At 37.1% G+C, this 21,811-nt stretch overlaps 1 long non-coding RNA gene across 1 annotated transcript; it reads right to left on the bottom strand.

The window, feature by feature from the left end:
* Nucleotides 1-1,476: 1,476 nt before the first annotated feature.
* LOC130738555 (uncharacterized) lies at nt 1,477-2,840 on the bottom strand. The gene is made up of 2 exons (XR_009019451.1): nt 2,236-2,840; nt 1,477-2,083 (listed from the first exon to the last, which is right to left on the bottom strand). It is a non-coding gene; the product is annotated as an uncharacterized LOC130738555 (long non-coding RNA).
* Nucleotides 2,841-21,811: the final 18,971 nt, after the last annotated feature.

The raw sequence follows: 21,811 nt of genomic DNA, 5'->3' as shown, positions 1-21,811 counted from the left end.
ATAAGAACTGTAGTTGATGAAGTGTTGTTTATAGCACAAGCTACAACCTCTGAATTGAAAAATTGATCACTTCTCCTTTTATTAAAGAATTGATCTCCACGATGGCTGACGGTTGTGTCAATACCATCCACACGTGGGGTCAGAACTTTGAGACCCTCTTCAGGTTTAGAAACATCCAGATAAAAATTGAACCTTCTCCTGCCCCGGTGGAATTCAACAAAGGTTAGATGGAGGATGTATTCGACTTAGTATATCTCCTTGACAGAGGTTGGTTTAGTTGATGAAGAAAAACTCAATATTAGCTCTTAAATCACCACAATGTCTTCGGGCTTGTCCCCCATGGACTAGGATTCTCGCTCTCTTCTCATCCGCACTAACTCAACCTCAGTTTGTTCAAGTTTTTCCTCCAACCCTGCAGTAGATAAGCCTTGTCAACTTATAGGCTTCTAAATTGTATATTTTGTCCAACCTTGCTAAGCCAACATATGAACCTACTCTAAGGTATATATGTGATGAAGTTAGAAGGTAGCAAACTATGAATTGAGTTGCTAATTTGATTTCTAATTAAAATATCAAATGAAATTTCCCTCGAATGTTACTTTCTAATGGTTTTAATCTTCTGACTTTGGGAAATGCACCACATGTTTAACCTTTAATCTTCTCCCAATGTTACTTTGGGATATTACTTGCCAAAATCTCCCTCAGCACACAAATCTTCTGATGTTATTTCCCATTCCATTCCAATGGCTTAACATTGGTAACATGTACTTTCATATTCAAGAGAGGTTACTGTGTAAAAATAACCGATCTGCTCATATTATGATGACAATATAATAGATAGTACAATTATGATTTAATGCAACTTGAGGCAATAAAACATGCTGTGTTTAAAAAACATTTTAGGAATACCAAATAGAATGGATATTATGAAAATTTGTGACATAGTTCAGTTTCCATCTTCATAGAAGCATATCTAGCGATTACCACTGTAACAAATTCTTGGTCAAATCCTTGAACTAATTCATAGATAGCATAACAATGTAATAATTACAGATTACAGATCTTGCCAATTATGAATTTCACAATCTCCTTGATAATAAATAATACTATAATAGTCCTAAATAGCAAACATTACAGGGACTTAATGTTATCTAATGAATGAAATCAATTCTTCTTCTCTTTTGATGCCAATTGTACTAGGACTAAACAACTATCTTTCAGTTTGTCATAGATAGTAACACCTAATTGCAATATGATTAGATATCTGTAAATGAAATCACTTTTTTTTTGACAAAAAGTTTGACATTTTCTCATTTTCTTCCTTCAATGCCAAGCAAATGACAATGGAATACATTATAATTTTCACATTAGGTGTACAGAACGTTCTGAATTACTGAAGGTCCAATTTTTTATCATTAAATCCAATAGAAGGGTAAACAAAAAAACAGCTGTTTGTAACAACATAACACCATAGCATTTGAGCAAAACTTTCTGAAGGAATGAAAGTTCATTATTATCTTTAAATCCAAAGGAAGAAAGGGTAAAGAGGGCAACCATACAACCCATCCAACTAATAAGGCCTTTAAGTCATGAACACATTGAGCAATTTTACTCATAAGGAAGCAGGATCTCTTTCGCATAACCCATTCAAATTTGGCAGATCCTCCATACAAATGGACAACAGTGTTTGTACTATGAGTATTGACATTTCATGAAGATGATGAGCCATTTAATTTACATTTACAATGAAGATCAACCACTCCAACCAGAGGCATAACAGAGCAACGATAAGTTCATAAAACGAAAACCAAAACAAAATGCAAACCATTATAAGGCAAGTAAGCAACTAAAGAACAAAATCATAACCAAATCAGAATTCTTGCAGACCTGGTGGAGAATGGTTCTTCCATGCAGTGAAGATAAGAACAATTTAGCTTTGTTAGGGAAAGAAAAGCAAAACTAAATCATGATAATTAACATTTTAGAAATGAAAACCAGAGATGTCAATGCAGTACCGGCTAAACTAACATTTGCAACTCTAAGTCAATGATTAGAACCCGCAAAGAAGATGCTCTTCTTTCTCCTGAAATTAAAATCAGAAACAAAGGAACAGATAACACAGTTGAGAGATGGGAAGAAACACCAACAATGGTAGTATTTATAGAGATTTGAAAAGGGGAAATCCATAACAATTGGTATGAACAGTAAGTGATGAATTGCGTACAGAAAATTGACCTGCTTCACCAGGATTGTAGTCAACTGATGTGATCCGACATCAAGGTCTGATTCTGCTCCTCTCCTGACACTCTGACAGTGAAAACTTCCACCATCTCCTTGCTCTGAATTTCAACCCGTCCTCTCTTCTCCACCTAATCCTAACCTAACCCAATCTACAGTACACCAAAGATTCTTCCTTGTCCTCCCACCAGCTTCGTCCTTCTCCTTCTCTTTGCTCTGAAACTGAGATGACCTGACCCTGAGATGATGATATCACACAACTCAGCTTCGTATTCCTGCTTGAACGGAACTTCAACAGATCCCCCTTCTGCAACCAAACCTAACCTAACCACAGGAACAGAGGACTTCCATAACTCCTAAATCACGCTACAGAGACAGGGCCTGCATGGATGACAATTACCCACGAAATCAAACCATGGACACACTCCTCTCCTTCAATGCATACTCCATCAACGCCTTCTGTGACGTCAGGGAAATAGAGAATCAGGAGAAAAAAGTCTCACAGATCAAGGGCCATGATTAAAGAGAGAAAATGGAGAGAGAGTCAAATAAACGGCCCAGATTGAAAGTTCTCTTAGAAATAGTGATTTTTTGTCTTTCTTTTAAGGTGTAGTAGATTGTTGAGAATATGCCTATAATAGCTGAAATTAAGAGGAGATAATTAGTTAGGATTTAAACTTTGTTTTAAGATATTGTTTAGATTTATTTTCAAATTAGAATAAGATTAAGATAATATTAGTTGTTTCTAAAATCAATATCACTTAATTTTAGAAATCAGATCAGTTTATGAGTAGGTTTGTTATTTTTCTGTTATGTAATTGCTCTATATATATAGAGCTCACAATGATGAATAAAATAATCTCCTTCAAATACATTCATACATATAAAAATACCCAACAAGTGGCATCATAGCTCTTATCCTTAAGGGACCTGTGAGTCAAATGGAAGGAGATGCATCATCATCATACATAGTGGGTCAACCACCATCCTTTGATGGTGAGGAGTACGAGTTATGGGCTGCAAGAATGACTACTCATCTTGAAGCTCTAGATCTTTGGGAAGCGGTAGAAGAAGACTATGATGTTCCTGAACTACCTGAGAATCCTACGGTGGCTGTAAGACCCAGGTAGATTAAGCATTTAATTACTAGTTATATCGACTTAAAGGCCGTAAGCGCTCTTAAGCTTAAGTTGATGATTATTTTGCATTGTGTGCGTTTATAAGAATATATGTTCTTAGTATTATTTTTATATATTACATTTATCTTCCTAAATAATATTAAAAATAAAAATGAATGAAAGAAGAAAAATGGTCACGTAAGTGACCAAATCTGGGGTTTTTCCCACTGGGTTTACCCAGTAAGGTTTTAATGAGGCCCTTATTTGGAATACCGTTGATGTTACTTTGCGGGTTGGTGGTGGGTTTTGTTTCCTCAAACTATTGGCCTATGTACTTTGCCGGCTGTTGTGTCTTGACATCGGATTTGATTTTTCTTAGTAATAATATTTCTTTCATTTTCAAAAAAAAAAAAAAGTGACCAAATCTGTTTGTGAGTAGAATAAAAAATTATATAAAGAAAATGAAAGAAGGAGAAGAATGCTACAAGAAGTTTAAGAATGTATATATATAATAATATTTTGCTAACACTTCTACACTTGATCACTTAAACTTGCTCAAAGTGATTTTAAATTATATTATAGAGTCTCTAATAATTTTTGGGATAATGATTCATCTTCCTAATATTTTTCTATAGCTCTATGAGTTAAATTTTACACTACCGAAATCATCTCATACCTTAAGTATATTACATTACTTGAATTTCTTAAATTTCTTCCTTGCGTGGCAGAGTATCATGTACCTGAAGTGTCTTCAAGCATGACACTTCAATTTCCATCATGAATCATTTGCCTAAATCAAGCATGACAATGCAATACTCTCTCCTTTCATTTACACGTCCAATTTGACTTTCCACCTCCTCCTTACACATTTTAGTCGTGGCAACCTTGTGGAAGTGCCCAGTATAATATTATTTGGTAAAACAATGTCGGCTACTCCTTCTCCAGTTCACGGTTCCTATATCTATCTACTACTTCTTATTCTTCCACTATTGTAGCTCAAAGACCTCCAATCAGCTTGTGCCATCTGTCTTTCTTTTCTTTAGTTTTCGTTTTTTTTTTTTAAACTGGAATGTGTGATACGACGTCTTTTCCCACACCAGTACTCTTCTTCCTCCCATCTCTAATCAACCCTGGCTGGCAATCGCGTGTTTCATCTCCTTTCTACCCACTCCACTATACCATTCATCATCTTCTTTTGCCTTGACTTCTCTTCTACTGCTTTCTTTTTCTCCACTCCCCTCCGAACCCTAGCTGTGTTTACGTTGTTTTTTCCACCCACTTCTCACCAATCCATCAGTTGCGTCGTTTCTGATTGATCTGATGAAGCCTTTCTTTCCGTCGGTGATTCCTGTTCATTCGTCATTCCCTCTCCCAGTAGCCGAATTTTTAGGGTTGAATACATCTACAAAGGTCGATTCTGTGGTCAAATGGTGAGTATCAATCCAAATCTCCATTAATTTTCGTACTACTCAATCCTTTTATCTGTATTGTAGATTTTGTTTATTGACATTTCGTGATTTCTTAACATTTTTGCATTATGATTACCTACATCTGCTAGAGGTGTGGTCCTGTCAGTTTAGTTTCAAATTTTGGCTATAAATACCCATTCTGTGAACTCCCATTCAACACATTTCCATATCCCAATTTTCAGATTCCTATTCATTCTGTTTGAAATTTGAAATCTTCTCTATTTCCCCTGATTTCCTGCCGTGAGCTTTTGAATGTTGCTGGATCCTCCTTCATGCTACAGAGGGTCTGTCTCTATTTTCTGGTCTTTTGTTAGTGTGTTTGCTTTCCTCTGTTCGCTGTTGTTGTTGAAGCTTCCTGCTGTTTGATATGTGCTGTTGTTTCTGCTGGGATTGTTGCTGATGTATGTTGTTGCTCCTGTGTTTTGCTATTGTTGTTGCTGCTGTGTTTTTCTGTTGCTGTTGCTGCTGAATTCTGTTTTTTATTGCTGTTGTTTTTGCTTGTGTTTGCTGTCGTTTCTGTTATTGTATTTCCCTTCTCTTTGTTGTTTTTTGTTATGTATTTTCCAATTTGAACTATGCTTACCTATTTGGGAAGGTTTGTTCCCATTGTTTTTCTCTCTGTGTTTAATATAAGTTTATTTTTGGAAAAATATATGTAAAAGTTTATTAAGATTAACCTGTAAAAATCCTTTGAGTGCAGGATAAAGATGGTCAAGCAACAATAGTTGTCTTCAGACCCATTTGTAAAGGAGAAGAGGTTGGTTGATGCCTATATCTAATAATCCAATAATATCTTTTTTCCTGATTGAATTTAGTGAGTTGTTTGTTGTCACCTATTAATGATTGTTGATATTGATGACACTAAGGTCCAAAGAGACCATCTATGGAACATTACCATATTTATTTTCTAATGTTTTTTAATATATTTCCCCAGATTTCAGATCTGTATACCATTGATGGTTCATTTGTTAATTTAGTGTCAATAAGTTACACTTTCAATTGTATTTGGCATTTTTCTATTGAGGTTCTGATCAAATCATTAAAAGTTATGATTTTAAAACTGAAAGCTAAAATATGTGGCTTTGTAGAATGCCTAATGATGAAGGGAACATATGTAGGTTGCAACATAAGCTTTTTAGCAACTGTGTAAGCCTAAGTACATAACTTTTAGAGGGTTGTTAGGTTTAAGGAGTAGAAGATCCAAGTCAAGAATGACTGATGTAATGTAACAGTGAAAAGAAATTTATAAAAGATGTATGTTTGAAATCCATGATTTAAAACTTTCCTCATGCTATAACAAATGATTTATTATTCTGATTCAGGTTTCTGTGTTTGTGTCAGTGTATTGCCCTTATTCCTCACACTGTGTATTATAAAATGTCTTTTACTATTGAATCCGATTTCATTTTCAAGCATAGCTTCCTTTTTTATTTTATGTTGCGTGTTGTTAAGTGGTCCTCCTTTACTGGTTTTACTAATTATCAGCAGTTTGAAAGATTGATTTGTGGCTATAAATATATAAATGAAACATTGATTTTCTCCTAAAACTTTTTTATTTCTTTCGTTTTTGCATGACCTTGTTTTGCTACAAGTGTTTTTTTTCCTGTTTGAGTGATTATACAACACATATTGACATTAATGTTGATTTCACTAACTAGCTATGTGCTTCTTTGATGTTTCATGCTTGCAATTACAACCCACCAGAATCTTCAATGAAAGGACTGAAGACATGAGGAAGGATAAGCATGGAGAAGAGGATGGCATCCCCTCTGTTGGGTGCATTTCATGCTAGAAGAGTTTCGCTTTGCGAGTAAGTTCTATGCTTTTGTTATATATATTTCTTTTCTCTAATTTCTAATTATCACATGTTTTCTTAATTAATGATGGATCTTATGTTATGCTTTTAAATCATGAAATCTATGGGTTTTAGAGAGAGAGGCTCCAACTTCTCTCTAGGGAGTAGAGGAAACCAGAGACATGTATGGAAAGGTAAGGAGGTGCTTGACGGTGGCAGAGAAGCATGGAGAGAAAATATGGAGGTAGAACCATCAAAAGGTAGAAGCTGCAGAGATGATAAGCCAAGGAGCTACGACGGAGGTGTTAGGAAGGTAAACCAGTGGACTAGCAAAACTCAGGAAAAGGCACCCACTTTGTTCATCGATGGACTTAGTGAGACCGTGTCTTATCAGCAGTTGAAAGAGCAACTACAAAGGTGGGGTAATATTGCTGGACTCATCGTACAGAGGACAAGGCGTAGGTACCGCCAATTCAAGTTTGGTTTCATCAGATTCTCGAATATGGAAGAAACCAATAGGGCTATTAATCAACTGAATGGCAAATTCCTTTGTGGAGCGAAGATATCAGTGGCTAAGGCCAGATTTCCCTTCTTTCGAGACCAGGAACGTTCAGAGCCCAGTAGGGAATTTACAAGGAAAAACTCATAAGGGAGCTGAAAAAACTAAGCAAGTGGCCCATAAAGATAACATATCTTGGAAGGGCATTCAGCCAAAAGCAAGGGTACCTGAATATGCATGCTGCTATCGCCTAAAGGAGGAAGATATAACTAGAACTGGAAACATCCTCATAGCGTCGGTGAGGGGAGAAATGAATCTGAAATTGCTACAATCCTTTTTGGATTCACATGGGATATTCAACGTCACGGTTAAAGCGTGGGGGGCAACGGAGGTTGCCCTTGCTTTTGATAATAAAGAGGCTCTGTTATCCTTCATGGTTGGGCATGGGAGGCAATTGGGTGAGAAGTTTGAGCACTTTCGTACAGCAACTCCCTTGGAAGTCCCCTTCAGGCATTTGTTGTGGGTATCCCTGAGGAATGTTCCTTTGGGTGCCTAGAGCGAGTCTTTTTTCTCTACGATAGTAAGTGCGATGGGGACGTACATAACTGTCGATGAGGATACAAGGCTCCACAGGCGCTATGACGTTGCGAGGGTTTTAATATTGTCCTCTGCCCTAACAATTCAGACAACCAATATACAGGTCAAGTTTGACGAAATATGGATGTCTATCTCAATTCAGGAAGACCAGAGCAAGACGGTTGTAGACTCTGTATTTTACTATCAAGAGGAATCCGGGACTACCTCCAGATCTAAGGCAGATGACGAACTGTCAACAGAGGATACAGTGGTTAGCGAATCCTCACTGGAAGATATCGATGGAGGAGAGCTAAACTCTGCGGGGTTGGTTTTGGTGGATGCAACTACCGGGATGGTTGACTCCGGCGAAGGTCAATTTGGGGAAGTTAATGAAACTGGGACTTAGGGTCAAGATGTATCTTTAAGGAGATTACAAATTTCACCTTTTGGGGTACAGACTGATGCTACTACAATAGGAAACAAATTCAAATTTTCCTTAGGATTGCCTGGGGAAGGGGTATGGCAGTTCAACCCGTTGCCAATTCTTATTAGCTGTGGGTCTAACAATTATATCAAAGTGGCAATCATGGGGGGTAGGGTACCAGCCTTTGTGCCTGCAGTAAGCTATGACTGGAGTTTGTTGTGGGATTGGTTCAAGAGGTCAACTCAGGAAACCAAATTGACCTTGGATAGTCACTTCGACGCCCAAAAAGCCTTGCCACTATGTCAGAGTTTGGTGGGGGACTTGGAAAACACTGTCATTGATTCGGTTCCATATGAACTAAATGAAACAAATGAACCTGCTTCACAAACTATGGGCCGGGACTCTATTGCAACAAAAAAACCCATGACAAATGGGCCTGCCAGTCCTGGGGTCAACGAATCACATGGTCCTGCTAAAAGGGGTAGAGGACGCCCAAGGAAACTACCCAAAGCTGCTGGTTACCCTCCCCCTAAAGCTCCTCTTGTCCCCTCAGCCGTAGGGCAGCCAAACACTCACTCAAGCCAACCGGTTTGCAATCTGAACCTTCAAGCGGTGCCAAGTGTGACATCTCCAAGCGTTAGCGATTCACCAGGCTCATCGTCGCTACGTCCAAGCTCAAATTATGCAGGATCCAAAAGATATTTCACTAGAGCTCAGAAAGCTTGGATGTTGTGCAAGGTGTTAGGTTTGCATTTTGAAGGGACAGATGCACAAGCAATAAAAGGCCTAGAAGAAGAGCTTCGCCTCATCAGCCTGAGCTAGCAGGATGCAGAGAAGGTGGGTCTCTTGGAATGTCAGGGGTATGGGAAGAGCAGAGAAGAGAAGATCCATCATTGTTGCAGTGAGGAATTTGAAACCTGAAATTGCCCTGATACAAGAAACGAAATTAGGCTCTGATCGAATCAAGACTTTGGAGTCTTTTGCAAAGGCGGTGAGAATGGATAGTGAGTTTACTATGGAATCCTGCTACTTTCACTATGGAATCAGTAATAAAAAATGAAAGATTCATTGGTCTGCTAGTGAAGTCATTAAAAGATTCTATGTTGCTATTCATTGTTAATGTCTACGGCCCCAATGTGGATAGCGAAAGGTATGGTTTCTTCAATCTATTGGCTGAAGCTTTGAATGTGAATAACTGTTGTACTATTCCTGGTGGGGACTTCAATGCTATTCTTAATGAAGGGGAAAGGACTGGTAATCAAGGAGGAGTGGAGAATTGTTTTTCTGAATTTGTTGCAGGTTCAAATCTTATTGATCTACCATTGCAAAATGACAAATACACATGGTACAGCTCACGTTTGGGAGGAATTTGGAGTCGCCTAGATAGGTGGCTAGTTAGTGATGAAGCCATAAACAACTTTGAAGGAATCTGCCAATCAGTGGAAAATTGGGGATTATCAGACCATCGTCCAGTTATCTTAACGTTGGGGGCCATTAATTTTGGACCCAAACCATTCATGTTCTATAATCACTGGCTCTTGGATAAAGAATTTGAACAATTGGTAGCACAATGGTGGTGCTCCTCTACATTAGTGGGCTGGTCAGCCTTTGTATTACAACAAAAATTGAAAGGACTGAAAGCAGTAATAAAGGAATGGAGAGGCTATGCTGGCTCAGTTAACAGGGAAAAAATAACAGCTCTAGAAACGGATTTACAGGTGACTATGGACAGAATATCCCCTCTGAAGGGGCAGATGCAACACTTAGACAAAAACGGCTCGGTTCCTCTGTTCTTAATGGCTGTTTTCAAAGCACCTATAAAGGTCATTGGGGAAGTGGAGAAAATCCTACGCAGTTTCCTTTGGGGAAAGGAAGAGAATGGCAGAAAAATCGCTTGGATTCCATGGTCCTTGATTTGCCAATCTCAAGAACATGGGGGACTTGGTCTTGGTTTCATTGGGTGGAAAAACAAAGCCCTCTTACTTAAATGGGTTTGGCGCTTCGGAATAGAACATAAAAGCTTGTGGCTATGGTGGAAGGTAAAAACTGGTCCATTCTCATGCAAGACATTGTGAACATTTTGAATGAAGACTCCTTGGTAGCCAAAGGATTGAAAGAAGGACTGATTGTCAACATTGGAGATGGGTCCAATACTAGATTCTGGGAAGATCCATGGGTAGATGTCATGCCACTCCGAAACAGATTTCCTCGGCTGTACGCCATGAGCTTGAATAAACTAAGCATGGTGGCAGAAGTGGGAGTATTTGTGCAAGGGAAATGGACCTGGGACCTAGCATTCAGGAGAGCCTTCTTTAATTGGGAATTGGAAATACACAACAACTTCATCAACCTTTTAAACAGTCATTTTCCCTCGAGAGGTTCCGGAGACCGCATTTGCTGGTATTTTGAAAGCTCAGGGCTATTCTCAGTCAAAGGATTATGTAAGTGGATCGAGGACAAGTTAATTGAAGAAGAACATTGGGCACTTCCATCTCAGGTGAGGAAAATAGTCCCACCTAAGGTGGGATTGCTATTTTGGCAGGGGTGTAACAACAAGATAGCTTGTAAACAAAATCTTCTAAGTCGAGGGGTTTCCTTGGCGGACAACGGTCTCTGCTCGCTATGTTCCCAAGGCCCTGAAACTGCTGATCACCTTTTTCTACACTGTTTGCTGTCTTGGAACATGTGGAGTGACATAGTAAAAAGAGAAGGTGTTGCTTGGGTACAACCAAACTCCTTGGCTGATTTGGCCAAACAGTGGGACTTTCTTTGTGTTAATTCTGATCCTATCTTATGGAAATTAATCCCTTACTCTCTGGTTTGGTCCCTGTGGGTTGGAAGAAATGACTTGATATTCAGAGATAGAGCTTTCAACAGAGATGAAGTCTGGGATATGCATGTTATGCGAATTGGATGGTGGGTAAAAGCTCAATGGAAGGACTGCCCTTATAACACTGAACAATTTAGTGCAAATTTCTGCAATATCAGATTGAAAAGGAGTGCAGCGAGCGTTAGGACAACAAGGTGGCAACCTCCATCGACAGGTTCTCTCAAATATAATGTTGACGGTGCATCTCAAGGTGATCTCGGACCTAGTGGATTGGGGGGAGTTCTAAGAAATCATCAAAACAGGGTCTTGGGTTATTTCTCTATCAACTCAGATTTTGGCTGGGCTTTTGAAGCTGAGGTACGTGCTATACTCAAAGCTCTACAATTTTGCCAGGAATTTATGGTTTATGAGGTGAGTATAGAGAGTGATTCGACTGTTGCGGTGGGATGGATAGACTCCAAATTAAATAGGCCATGGAAACTCCTTAATGAATTAAATCAAATAGACTTCTTGCTGGAGCTAACCAAATGTTCAAAGGTGAGTCACATCTATAGGGAAGCAAATGAGTCGGCGGATTCCTTGGCAAAAGTTGGCTGCAATCGGTCCAATCCCCTTTGGTGGTGTTCCAATTCTTTCAGAGTCTGATGACTTTGTTTTCTTCTCCTCTAAAACGCTGCCCAAGTTGATGTTGTGCCTGCTAGTTGCTCTCTCGTCTCTGGGGTTGCTATGTGGTGTCTCGCTCTCTTTGTTTTCTTGTTGTTTTTCGTTTTTGCTTTCTGTTTGGTTTGTTTATTCCTTTGCTATTTCTGTTGCTTTGTCTTTGCTTTTTGCTCTTGTACTGAATTCTTTTTCGATATTTATATATTTTCCATTCTCAAAAAAAAATGTTATGCTTTTAAATATTTATAAGATCTGTGTTGTTTATTTGTTGAAAGTTTGATGTCTTCTTTCATATTTACTTACTTGGATGCTATTTTGCTGGTAGCAGGTTGGTGGCGGTTTGCGGTGTTGTGGTGAGTGAAGGTTGTGGACAAAGCATGGGAGTTGGTTAATGAAATCTTCTTTTATCTATAACTTATCTTGAACTCATTGACATATTCTTTTATTCATCTTTTTACAGCTCTCCCTGATTATTATACCTATGGTGAAACTATGCATATGCAAATTCAAAGGGAGCATATTTCTAGAGGAAAGCAAACATATATCAATAAGGTTATCATGTGTGATCGAGTGCATTATAATCTATCTAGGGGATCATTGGAAAATCATGCTTTAGTGTGTGGTTGTTATATCATTCATGGTAATGTTACTGAGTGCATATGAAAATATGTACTTTTGTTATATGTGGTGATGTTGTGTTGATCTTAGATTCAGGGGACATTAATTTTATCAGTGTGGAGTACTATGGCATTACCTATCCAATAAGAAGTTTGTTCTCACAAAAATAATTGAGAGTCTTTGGTTTAAGCCTTAAGGGCTACTAGAATGGTTGCTCAATTGCAAAAGTGTACCCATTCATCTTCTCTACTTTGGTCTTTTGTTTTCTGCTATCATGCAATGTTTTGATTTATTTTTCCTTTTCTTTTAGTTATGCTTTTAGAACTATGATGAAAGCAATGGAACAAGAGTTTTTTAATGGGTTAAATTTTATGCTTTTAACATGTACAAAATAAATGAGTAGGATGAATAAGTTTTCTGCTGTTAAGATGTCAATAAGTTGAATGTCAGGCTTAAGCTTAATGGATTACTTTTTATGGATTTGTCTTACTCATTGTCCTTTTTGATGTGGATCATATCTAAGATGACCTTTACCTCTTAACTAATTTCAGCTTCGAAGAAGGATAGGCATTATCTTCGCTACCAAATAGAAGTTGAGTGAAAGTTAAAATATTTAACATTTTTCAGTGAAAATGAGATGCGAAAGAAAGTGTTGATCTTCAAGGTAGCCATGTGCTTTTTGAATGCTTGAAGCAAGTTGAAATCTTATTCCTATAGACCATGCAACCAACATGTTAAAGATGTACCTGCCGCTACTTGAATCTTTTAATTATTTATTAATGTTGGGTTCAAGATTATGGGTGATGTATTCTTTTCAATCAGTTTTAATTATATTTTTTGTTAAATTCATTCTTTTATCGATCTATTTTGTAGTCAGTTTCTTCTGAAAACCGTGATCAAATTTGGTGTTAGATTCCTTCTCTTGAAGGTAAGAACTTAAAAGCGTAGCCAACTCAAAGTCATTGAAGGATGAAATCTTAGGCCTATCTGCTTGCTTTGTCTTTGTAGGCTGCATTTAATGTTCCATTTCTGATGCCTAGAAATATTATACCCAAATTGGAGCTTTCATCTCCACCCAAATCAAATATCATTCATTCCAATCACCATCCCACATGATGGCCTTCTTGCTGGCTCTGAAACAACTGTAGACTTTACTTCCTCAGTGCATTCTCTTCTTATGACTACAATGGACCTCACTAAACCTAAAATTTAAGGTTGTCTAAGAGAGCAAAGATCTCATCTGGTATTTTTTATTTCACATATTGGTTACTTGCATTAGCATGTAGTGACAATCTTAATGGACAATGATATTGAAGTGGGTCAAGAAGTGAGAACTATTCATGCTAAATGGAGAGAATTCTTGCTTAGTAAGGGGCTGGAAAACATTTATCTTAATGGTTCAGAAATTGCATAGTCTGCTCAAATCTATTGTGATATTCATTTGTCTTTATTTTTGGATTTCATGTTTAAGCTGAATGTGTATAGATAACATACAGAATGGACTTGATTTTAAAAAGAAACTAGGGAAACTACGGATCCATTGAAACTCTATACAATTATTTGATTTTAAAAAGACACAATAATAGACTTAGTATTTGAAACTATGCTGACACACGTGTTATTTGTTTTATTAATTTGTTTAGTAGACAAATCTAATTTTATATTCTGATAATTTTTATTAAGCATCTCCATGTTTCTCATTTGTTAAACCTATTTGGTTGACTGATTACATATGTCATTTTCTTAGATAAAACAGAACCTGGAACCAACTCTCATGTCATTATGAATGGGATTTAAGGGTTTAACTCTTAGTTTTATCCCTATGAATTAGGGGTTGTGGTTAGTTTATTCAAGTTAAGCGAAGAAATTTATGATTTTTGTGCTCCATGAATATGCTTTAAATACTCTTTAAAACTAATTTATGTGCTTATTACAGAAATGTTGATGGTGACCTTTCCATTCATTTAACAGTAATTTGGTTCTAAACCATATAGGTACGTTACTGTTGGACAGAATGACAAGTCAATCACAATCCAACTGCAGCAAAGAACTACATTTTATTTGCACTTATCACAGGTACGGTTATAACAGCATGCATATATATGATTTGAATTTTTGAAGAACTTTTTAAAACTCATTGAATGGATGATTTGAATTAATATAAAGGAATGAAACAGAATGAAAAGTACAATGATATATCCTTTTATCTGTTGTATATATACATTAAGAAACGAGAATGAAGATTGATTAAATATTGATAAACTTGCTCAGAATATTTGTGTGTGTATTTATTTAATTTTTTGAAGAAATTATTTAAACTCATTGAATGGATGATTTGAATTAATTTAACAAAATGAAACAAAATGAAAAGTACAATGATATATCCTTTCATTTGTTGTGTATATACATTAAGAAAAGAGAATGAAAATTGATTAAATATTGATAAACTTGCTCAGAAGATTTCACTATAGTCTTTCATCTTGAATGTAGAAAGTTATAAGGCCCTTGTAAATTGATGCACCACTAGAATAGGACCTATCAAATCTTCCATTGAAGTTTTTTTTTGAGCTATTAAACGTTATTACTGTCAAGTCTTGGTTAGCAGAATCAGATAGACTGTCAAAATTTCCATTAAAAGATAAGGTTAGTACTTAGTACCTCTATTGATTGATTACGATAGCCATGCCAAAGATTGGTTTAGTATGAGGGTAAGAAAAAGTGTAATTGTTAATATGAAGGTCACCATCTTTGTAGGAGTCATTGTCACGTCTCTTTTCCCATTTTCCAGGAGTAGGATTTTATACCTTTAGGAAAATTTGAATTAAAAGATATTCGGAGGTATGGTTTTGCTTTTATGCCTTAAAAACTTTCTATTGATCTCAATTGTGTGCCTAGGCTTATAGGGAGACTTTCTCCGTCTTAGTTGTGGATTAGTGTTTGCTTTTGAAGATTAATCAGTATAGAAACTATCTGTGTTTGATTTATGAGAATCCGACATTCTTTATGATTTGTTGGAGCTGATATTGAATCATGGGTGATGCATCTATTTTTTTTTCAAGAACTAAAATTCTTACATTGGGATCATGTAAAATATTAACAACTCTTATTTTAATGGCTCGGATCTCAAATCATTTTAACAAATTGTAGAATGGTTGCTCTGTGCGCACGGGCTAACACTTTTTTGCATAGAGAATTACTTGGAGATTAAGATATGAGAAAATGAAGGGTCTTGGCTAAATTAAGACTCAATACAAAAATGTGTTTCTGTATTTATGTTAGCAATCTCTTTGGTACAAGAATTCATCCAGAGTTATAATCTGGCTGAGGAATTAGCCATAGTTGTTTATAGGCATGATATTCTGGAAAGTATTTTTTTATTTTTCAGTCTCAAGTCATGCTAAGATGAAAACCAAGCTCAGGTGTCCTCAGCTTGAAATGATATATATGCTTACAGATACATCAAAGGTCACGCATAGAAGAGTCATACTATTGCAAGTATGTATTCATGTTTCAGAACAATGTATAAATTCTATTTTCTTCTATCCATGATTACTTATACATCTTTTATCATTGTCAGCAACCTACTGCTCAAAGGAAGTGCAACACTGCAAGAGAATCGTATTCAATACTGTGGTATGGCTTTAGCACGATGGATCTAACACATGGAAAAAAATACAACCTAAAAGCGCTCCCCCTTTTACGGCTCTTTTTGTTTTCACAGCCTAGATCATTAGATGTGAAAGAAAATATTTGCATTGTAAAATGTAGCCCTGAATCACATATCAAGCTCTTAAAGTACTAAAAATTCAAATTTGGAATCACTATTTTATTACTGTAGTCCTTTCCTAATTGATACATTGATGAACGAGAAAGAGTATCTATGTCCTAAAAGTAAAATTGGTTATTGTTATCATGTCTTTTTAATTTGAAATAAAAACGGCTCTTCAACAACATTGTCTTCAAGGAAGTTTTCCAAAAAAATTACAACGATTAGTTTGTATGATTTCCTAATTTTCTTCTCTTAAGGTTGGGTGCTAATTTAATTAACCAACATTTGAGCAACATATATTATATACCTTATTCGTACCTTTTTGTATGAATTATTTGTTTATCTTTTACATGTAAGATTGCACCCGAGATTACACCCACAAGCTTCATATTAACCGTAAAGGGTGAACCAAACTTAATACTGTAGAGTTATTCAATTAATGTCAATAAGTAAGATGAAATATTGAGACATAAACGAAAGATAATAACAACATATAAGTGTTTCACTAATTAAAATTATACTCCCACCGTTTCTATTTAATTGTCCACTTTGAAGAAATTTTTTTGTTCCTGTTTAACTGTCGACTTAGCATTTCAAGAGAGCATTAAATGATGTTTTTACCCTTGTCAGTGCAATAAATGAGGATAGATAACACATACTTTAAAGGATAAAATAGAAAAATAATCCTTACTTTTTCAAAAAATCAACAAAATTAATCACACTCTTAATATGTGTGCCTCCACTAAAAGTTGACAGTTAAATAGGAACGGAGGGAGTATGTTTTAGTAGTAAATATATCATATATCATTATACACCTATAAATAAAAATCTCATTATGTTATTTCATACATATGAAACACTCAGTGATTAATTAATAGTACGTTCAAAAAAAGTGATTAATTAATAGTCAAAAGAAAAAGCACTCAGTAATTATAATTAACAATGGATTTAATAAAAAATTATCCGTGCATCGCACGGACAAACGGGTATAAAACTAGTATATATATATTCTTCCCGACTCACATTTCATTAAATTTTCACATATATCATTGAACCGTTTTCTCTCCCTCTCCCTCTCAATAGTTTCCACACTCCCTATTTCGCTTGACTAATACAAATGCCCAGCCCTTCATTATTCTCATTCGAAGCACATGGACGAGGATAAAGCCTAATCTTTCCTATACTTCATCACGAAGAATGACATTTATGGCCGTCATAACCACCACTTCAATTTTTATGGATATGAAGTGTGAGAATGCGTTCGTGTCGGAGCTAAAAATAAATGGAAGGAAAGCGAGCTGGTACAAGGAGCGATGACGTGATCGGATCGGAGTCCCAACTTAGGAGGAAAAATGGCTAAGGTGAGGGCACTTCGCTTCGGCTATTTATATCATTGAATCTATGCTATATGATTGTTGTGAGAGCACTTTGATGCTTGCTATTTGATATAATGGCTTGTTGTGATAATATTTGTAATTTCATTGTGATATTTGATTACCTATTGCTTATCGCTTGTGTAACCGGAGGGTTTTCGAGCGTCGGTTAGAGGAGACTCTAACTATGCTTTAGATCTACTGTGGTTTTCGATCAAGAGGTTTTTCTCAAAAAGTGTTACACAGGGTGGGAACTTTTATTTTAACCTACCAAAGTTTTTGAAAAAGAACAAACGTATTAATGATTTACTTATAAACTTCATCTAATGGAAAATATTATGTACACATATTTTGTAAATTAAAAGAGGGTTTATTTGCAACCCAAAACTCTTAAAGAATGAGAAATCTATTTTCAGAGGGGACTTCAATCAATCCTTTTTAGAAAAGAAAATTTGAAAGGTGGACTCTTATTTGATGAGTTTTGAGGAAAGAAAGACGAGACTCGACGACACGGTTACTTGGAGTGGAGTGACCCGTCGTAGGGTAAACTTCAGTCACTTGGAGCGGAGTGCAACTGTTGGTGATGGACCCCGATTGGTATCCTAGTTTAACTATTTTCTTAGCAGTAAACACGAACACTCGAGAGGGCGTTCTTGTTTGTTTGGCTAACCGTGATTCATATCATGCATGCATACATTTTGTCAAGATGGTGGAGTGGCCATGCCTGTCTTCTGAGGACGATGGAGTGGTCGTACCTTCAGATGTTGATAATGGAGAGGATATCAACGATGTTGATACTGGAGTGGGTATCAACAATGTTGATACTGGAGTGGGTATCAACTAAGTGGCATTCACTAGTTAGAGGTCGATACTGGAGTGGGTATCGTACCGACAAAGTGTTGTCCCGCCTACCTCATATGGAAATGACGTTTATATTCGAATCATTTGATGTGCCTGTGTGGCATTGCATTTGCACAAGCATATAGACTAACCTTAGGATTTTTCGATTGAGCTTGGTGATGAGGTGATATATGCTATGAGTTTTGATATGCTTGAGATAAGATAAATGTGATTTAATTGTTATGTGTGTTGGAGAGGTTTGTCATTGACAACCCTCGTATTTTACGTAAGCCACGTGATCGATAGATCTGCGTGAGTAAGCGTGCAACATATAAGTATATGATTTATGTGCTACTGGGTAACCTACTATTATATATATACATATATTCTGGAAGTTGACCCTCGCACGCCATTGTATGTATTGCTTGTGTTTGGGCGGCCGGCGACTGCCAGGTGATGGACGACGACATGATCAAGTACCATGCTTTGGAGGGGCCATAATGGTGCTGTCAATGACGAGGATCCATGATAATGAGATTATGAACCATGCTTATGTATCAGTTTGGTGAAGTGCGTCGTAAGTCGTTCGTGGGATTGACTACATGTCTGTGATGCCAGAACCCTGTCGCAGATCTTATCAGAGATAGAATGTTCGACCATCGAGGAGACTTGCTCAGAAGAGAAGTAGATTCTTGTGTAGGGCTTGAGACCTTTGGGTAGAAAGCTTACCGTCGTTGGTTGAAGCTTGTAGGATGATCATATGAGTTTGTATTCTCTTGGGTTCGGAGGAAGGGTAGGTCCCGATGGGTGTTGTTTGGTGGTCTATCCAGAGTATAGATCATAGGGAGCTTGTCAGGCATAAGTCTTTTGATATTTCTTTTTGAAGGCTCAATTGTACCTATACTTTTGGATATAAAGTTATATATTATTGGGTAATTACTGTGCATTCGCTAGAGCATGTTTTGAAAAAAAAAAAGCTACTCGCATTTTTGGACTCCGAAAGTTTAGTCAATATATTTAGTTTGGATAAGGGTTACTAAAGTGACCCTCGAGAAAATCGGGGTGTTACAGTGGCTCAGATGAAGAATCACAAACAGAAGAAGACAAAAAAGGCTAAGGCAAAAAATTGTCTATTTTCTTCCGTGTCCAAGATCATATTCACACGAATAATGAATATGAAATCCGCCAAAGAAATTTGGGAACATCTCAAAGCAGAATATCAAGGTTGTGAAAGAACTAAAGGCATGCAAGTTCTCAACCTTGCCAGGGAATTCGAGATGTAGAACATGAAAGATAATAAAACCATCAAGGGCTATGCTGACAGATTGTTAAGCATAGCAAATAAAGTGAGACTTCTTGGTAGAGACTTTTCTGATGAAAGAATAGTGCAGAAAATTCTTGTCACTATTCCTGAAAAATATGAGTCAAAGATATAAGCGTTGGAGGAGTCAAAAGACCTGTCAACCATTACCTTGGGAGAATTAATTAATGCTTTACAAGCACAGGAGCAGAGGAGAACCATGAGACAAGATGAGGTGGAGGTACAAGGTATGTATCGTATGAAAGCACAAAATCCAAGAAGTGGGAAAAGCAGCAAGGTGAGAATTTTCCTTCTTGTCCTAATTGCAAAAAGACTAACCATCCTCAAACAAGATGTTTTTGGAGGCCAGACATTAAGTGCAGAAAGTGTGGCAATATGGGACATGTAGAACGAGTTTGCAACTCTGAACCAGAGGAGGCTAAGGTGACCATGGAGGAACAATGTAAGACCCAGGATTTTAGAATTAAATAAATAATTAATTTTCAATTCACGCATAGGATTTTGTGTCAGCGTGAGAGGAACTTGACTCGTGTTTAATGTTTGGATTAGCGTTATGAAGACGAAAGTTCGCAGTATGTTTAAGGATGACACTTTAGTCATTTTGATTGATAGCACGAGCCATATTCGCACCCGACTAAGGTCGAGAGTGTCCGAAAAAGGCTATATCCGCTTCTAGAGCATTGTTTAAGAGAATTTTAGAATTAAAGAGAGAATAAGAACCTCTGAGTATTTTTCCCATGACTAGCTTTCCGATACGAAACCCTGGACTGTACGCTTGTTCGGTTTCGCTTCCCGGAAGTCCGCCGAAGCCAGACTTTAACGTCTCGGGAACTTTAACTAAGACCTTGAATGAAGGGTTTTTCTATTCGGAGCTTCTAACGAAGTTTCCATCCGCGTTGCCTCATTTCTTTCGACGTTTGTGATCTTTTTCCTGAAGGAAGTTTCCTCATCCGACGTCGACTGTAAAAAGTAGTTTTTCGGCATAAATCGACTCACACCGTCTTTGAGACGTTATCCTCAATTAAATGAACCTTGATTTGAGTTTCAACATTCTGTCGCCGAATACTCAATTTTTATCAGCAGACAAAAGTACCAAAACGACCGGAACCGCAAAATATCGATTTTTCGGATTTTCCCCTCTACTATAAAAAGGGAAAAAATGAGAAAATATCTCATTTTCTCCCAAAGTGGCCGAGAGTTAGAGAGAGAAAGAGAGGGGTGCAGAGCTTTTTCCGATTCTTGTCCGATCGTCCTGATTTCAGAAGCTACGCGTAGGCACAGAGGTAAGGATGCTTAATCTTACTTCTATTTCTGCTTTCTGTCGGATATTCTAGCTATTTCTGGTCTCAAAGTTTAGAGATTTTTGTAAAAATGTCTGATTACCTCGATTTTTCATTCCAACTATCTTCTACTGCAACCCAACATGCTATAATCCCTGTTGGATCGTTCGGATTTTCACCGAGTCGCCGTAGACCTGAAAAACTGACTAAAAACCCATTTTATGTTGAGGTTCCGCTTTTTGAGTCAAAAACTCTCGACTGAGCTTAGCGTCAGTAGGATTAGTCGTCATAATCGTCGTTGGTATCGACCCCATTTAATTTGTTTTTCGAAATTCTGATTTTGAGTTTCCGAGCTAAAAATATTGACCACAATACCCCTGCGACAGTTTTCGACTCGATAATTTTTCTGAGAGTTTCCCTGGCCTAGATATCGCCTAAGAATACCTAGGAATTGATTTAGATCGAAGAAAAAGTTCGAAAACCCTATTTTCTAAAGTGGCCGAAACCTGTTTGTTAGGGTACCATGTCCAAAAATAATTTTTGGGTCTTTATGACCTAAGCCATTGCGTAGCTCTTTCAATTGTCGAAATTTTGGCATTGGTTTCGTGTCATTCCGAGTTCTGTAGCTCGAGTTATGCGCATTTTAGCGAAAACCTGTCTTATTGTCCATTCGTGCCTAAATGTCGAACTCTAGAGCTTTGAAAGCTTCTTTTCGGGTTTTGATAGTGTTATTAGTTGTTTTGTTTCTTAGCGACTAATCAATGATACTTTGCTTAAGGTTTGGAACGAGTTGAGCTGAGGAAATAGATTTTGGAGGAATTGGTGAGGTTTCACAACTGAGGAGGAAGCCCGGGGAACTTGCTGGGTTCGGGAGCTTTATTTTGGATTGGACTGGGATGTTGAGCTTGGATGGAGAAATTGGCTAAGGTAAGGGTAACTAAGTTTTAGAGCGTCATTTGAGTCTTGCATGATTTATTCGCACTGCATGCGTTTGAGATGAA

The sequence above is a fragment of the Lotus japonicus genome, chromosome 1, assembly GCF_012489685.1.
Source record: "Lotus japonicus ecotype B-129 chromosome 1, LjGifu_v1.2".
NCBI lineage: Eukaryota > Viridiplantae > Streptophyta > Magnoliopsida > Fabales > Fabaceae > Lotus > Lotus japonicus.
Note: the sequence above shows the minus strand (reverse complement) of the source record. Positions and strands in the feature narration are given on the sequence as shown.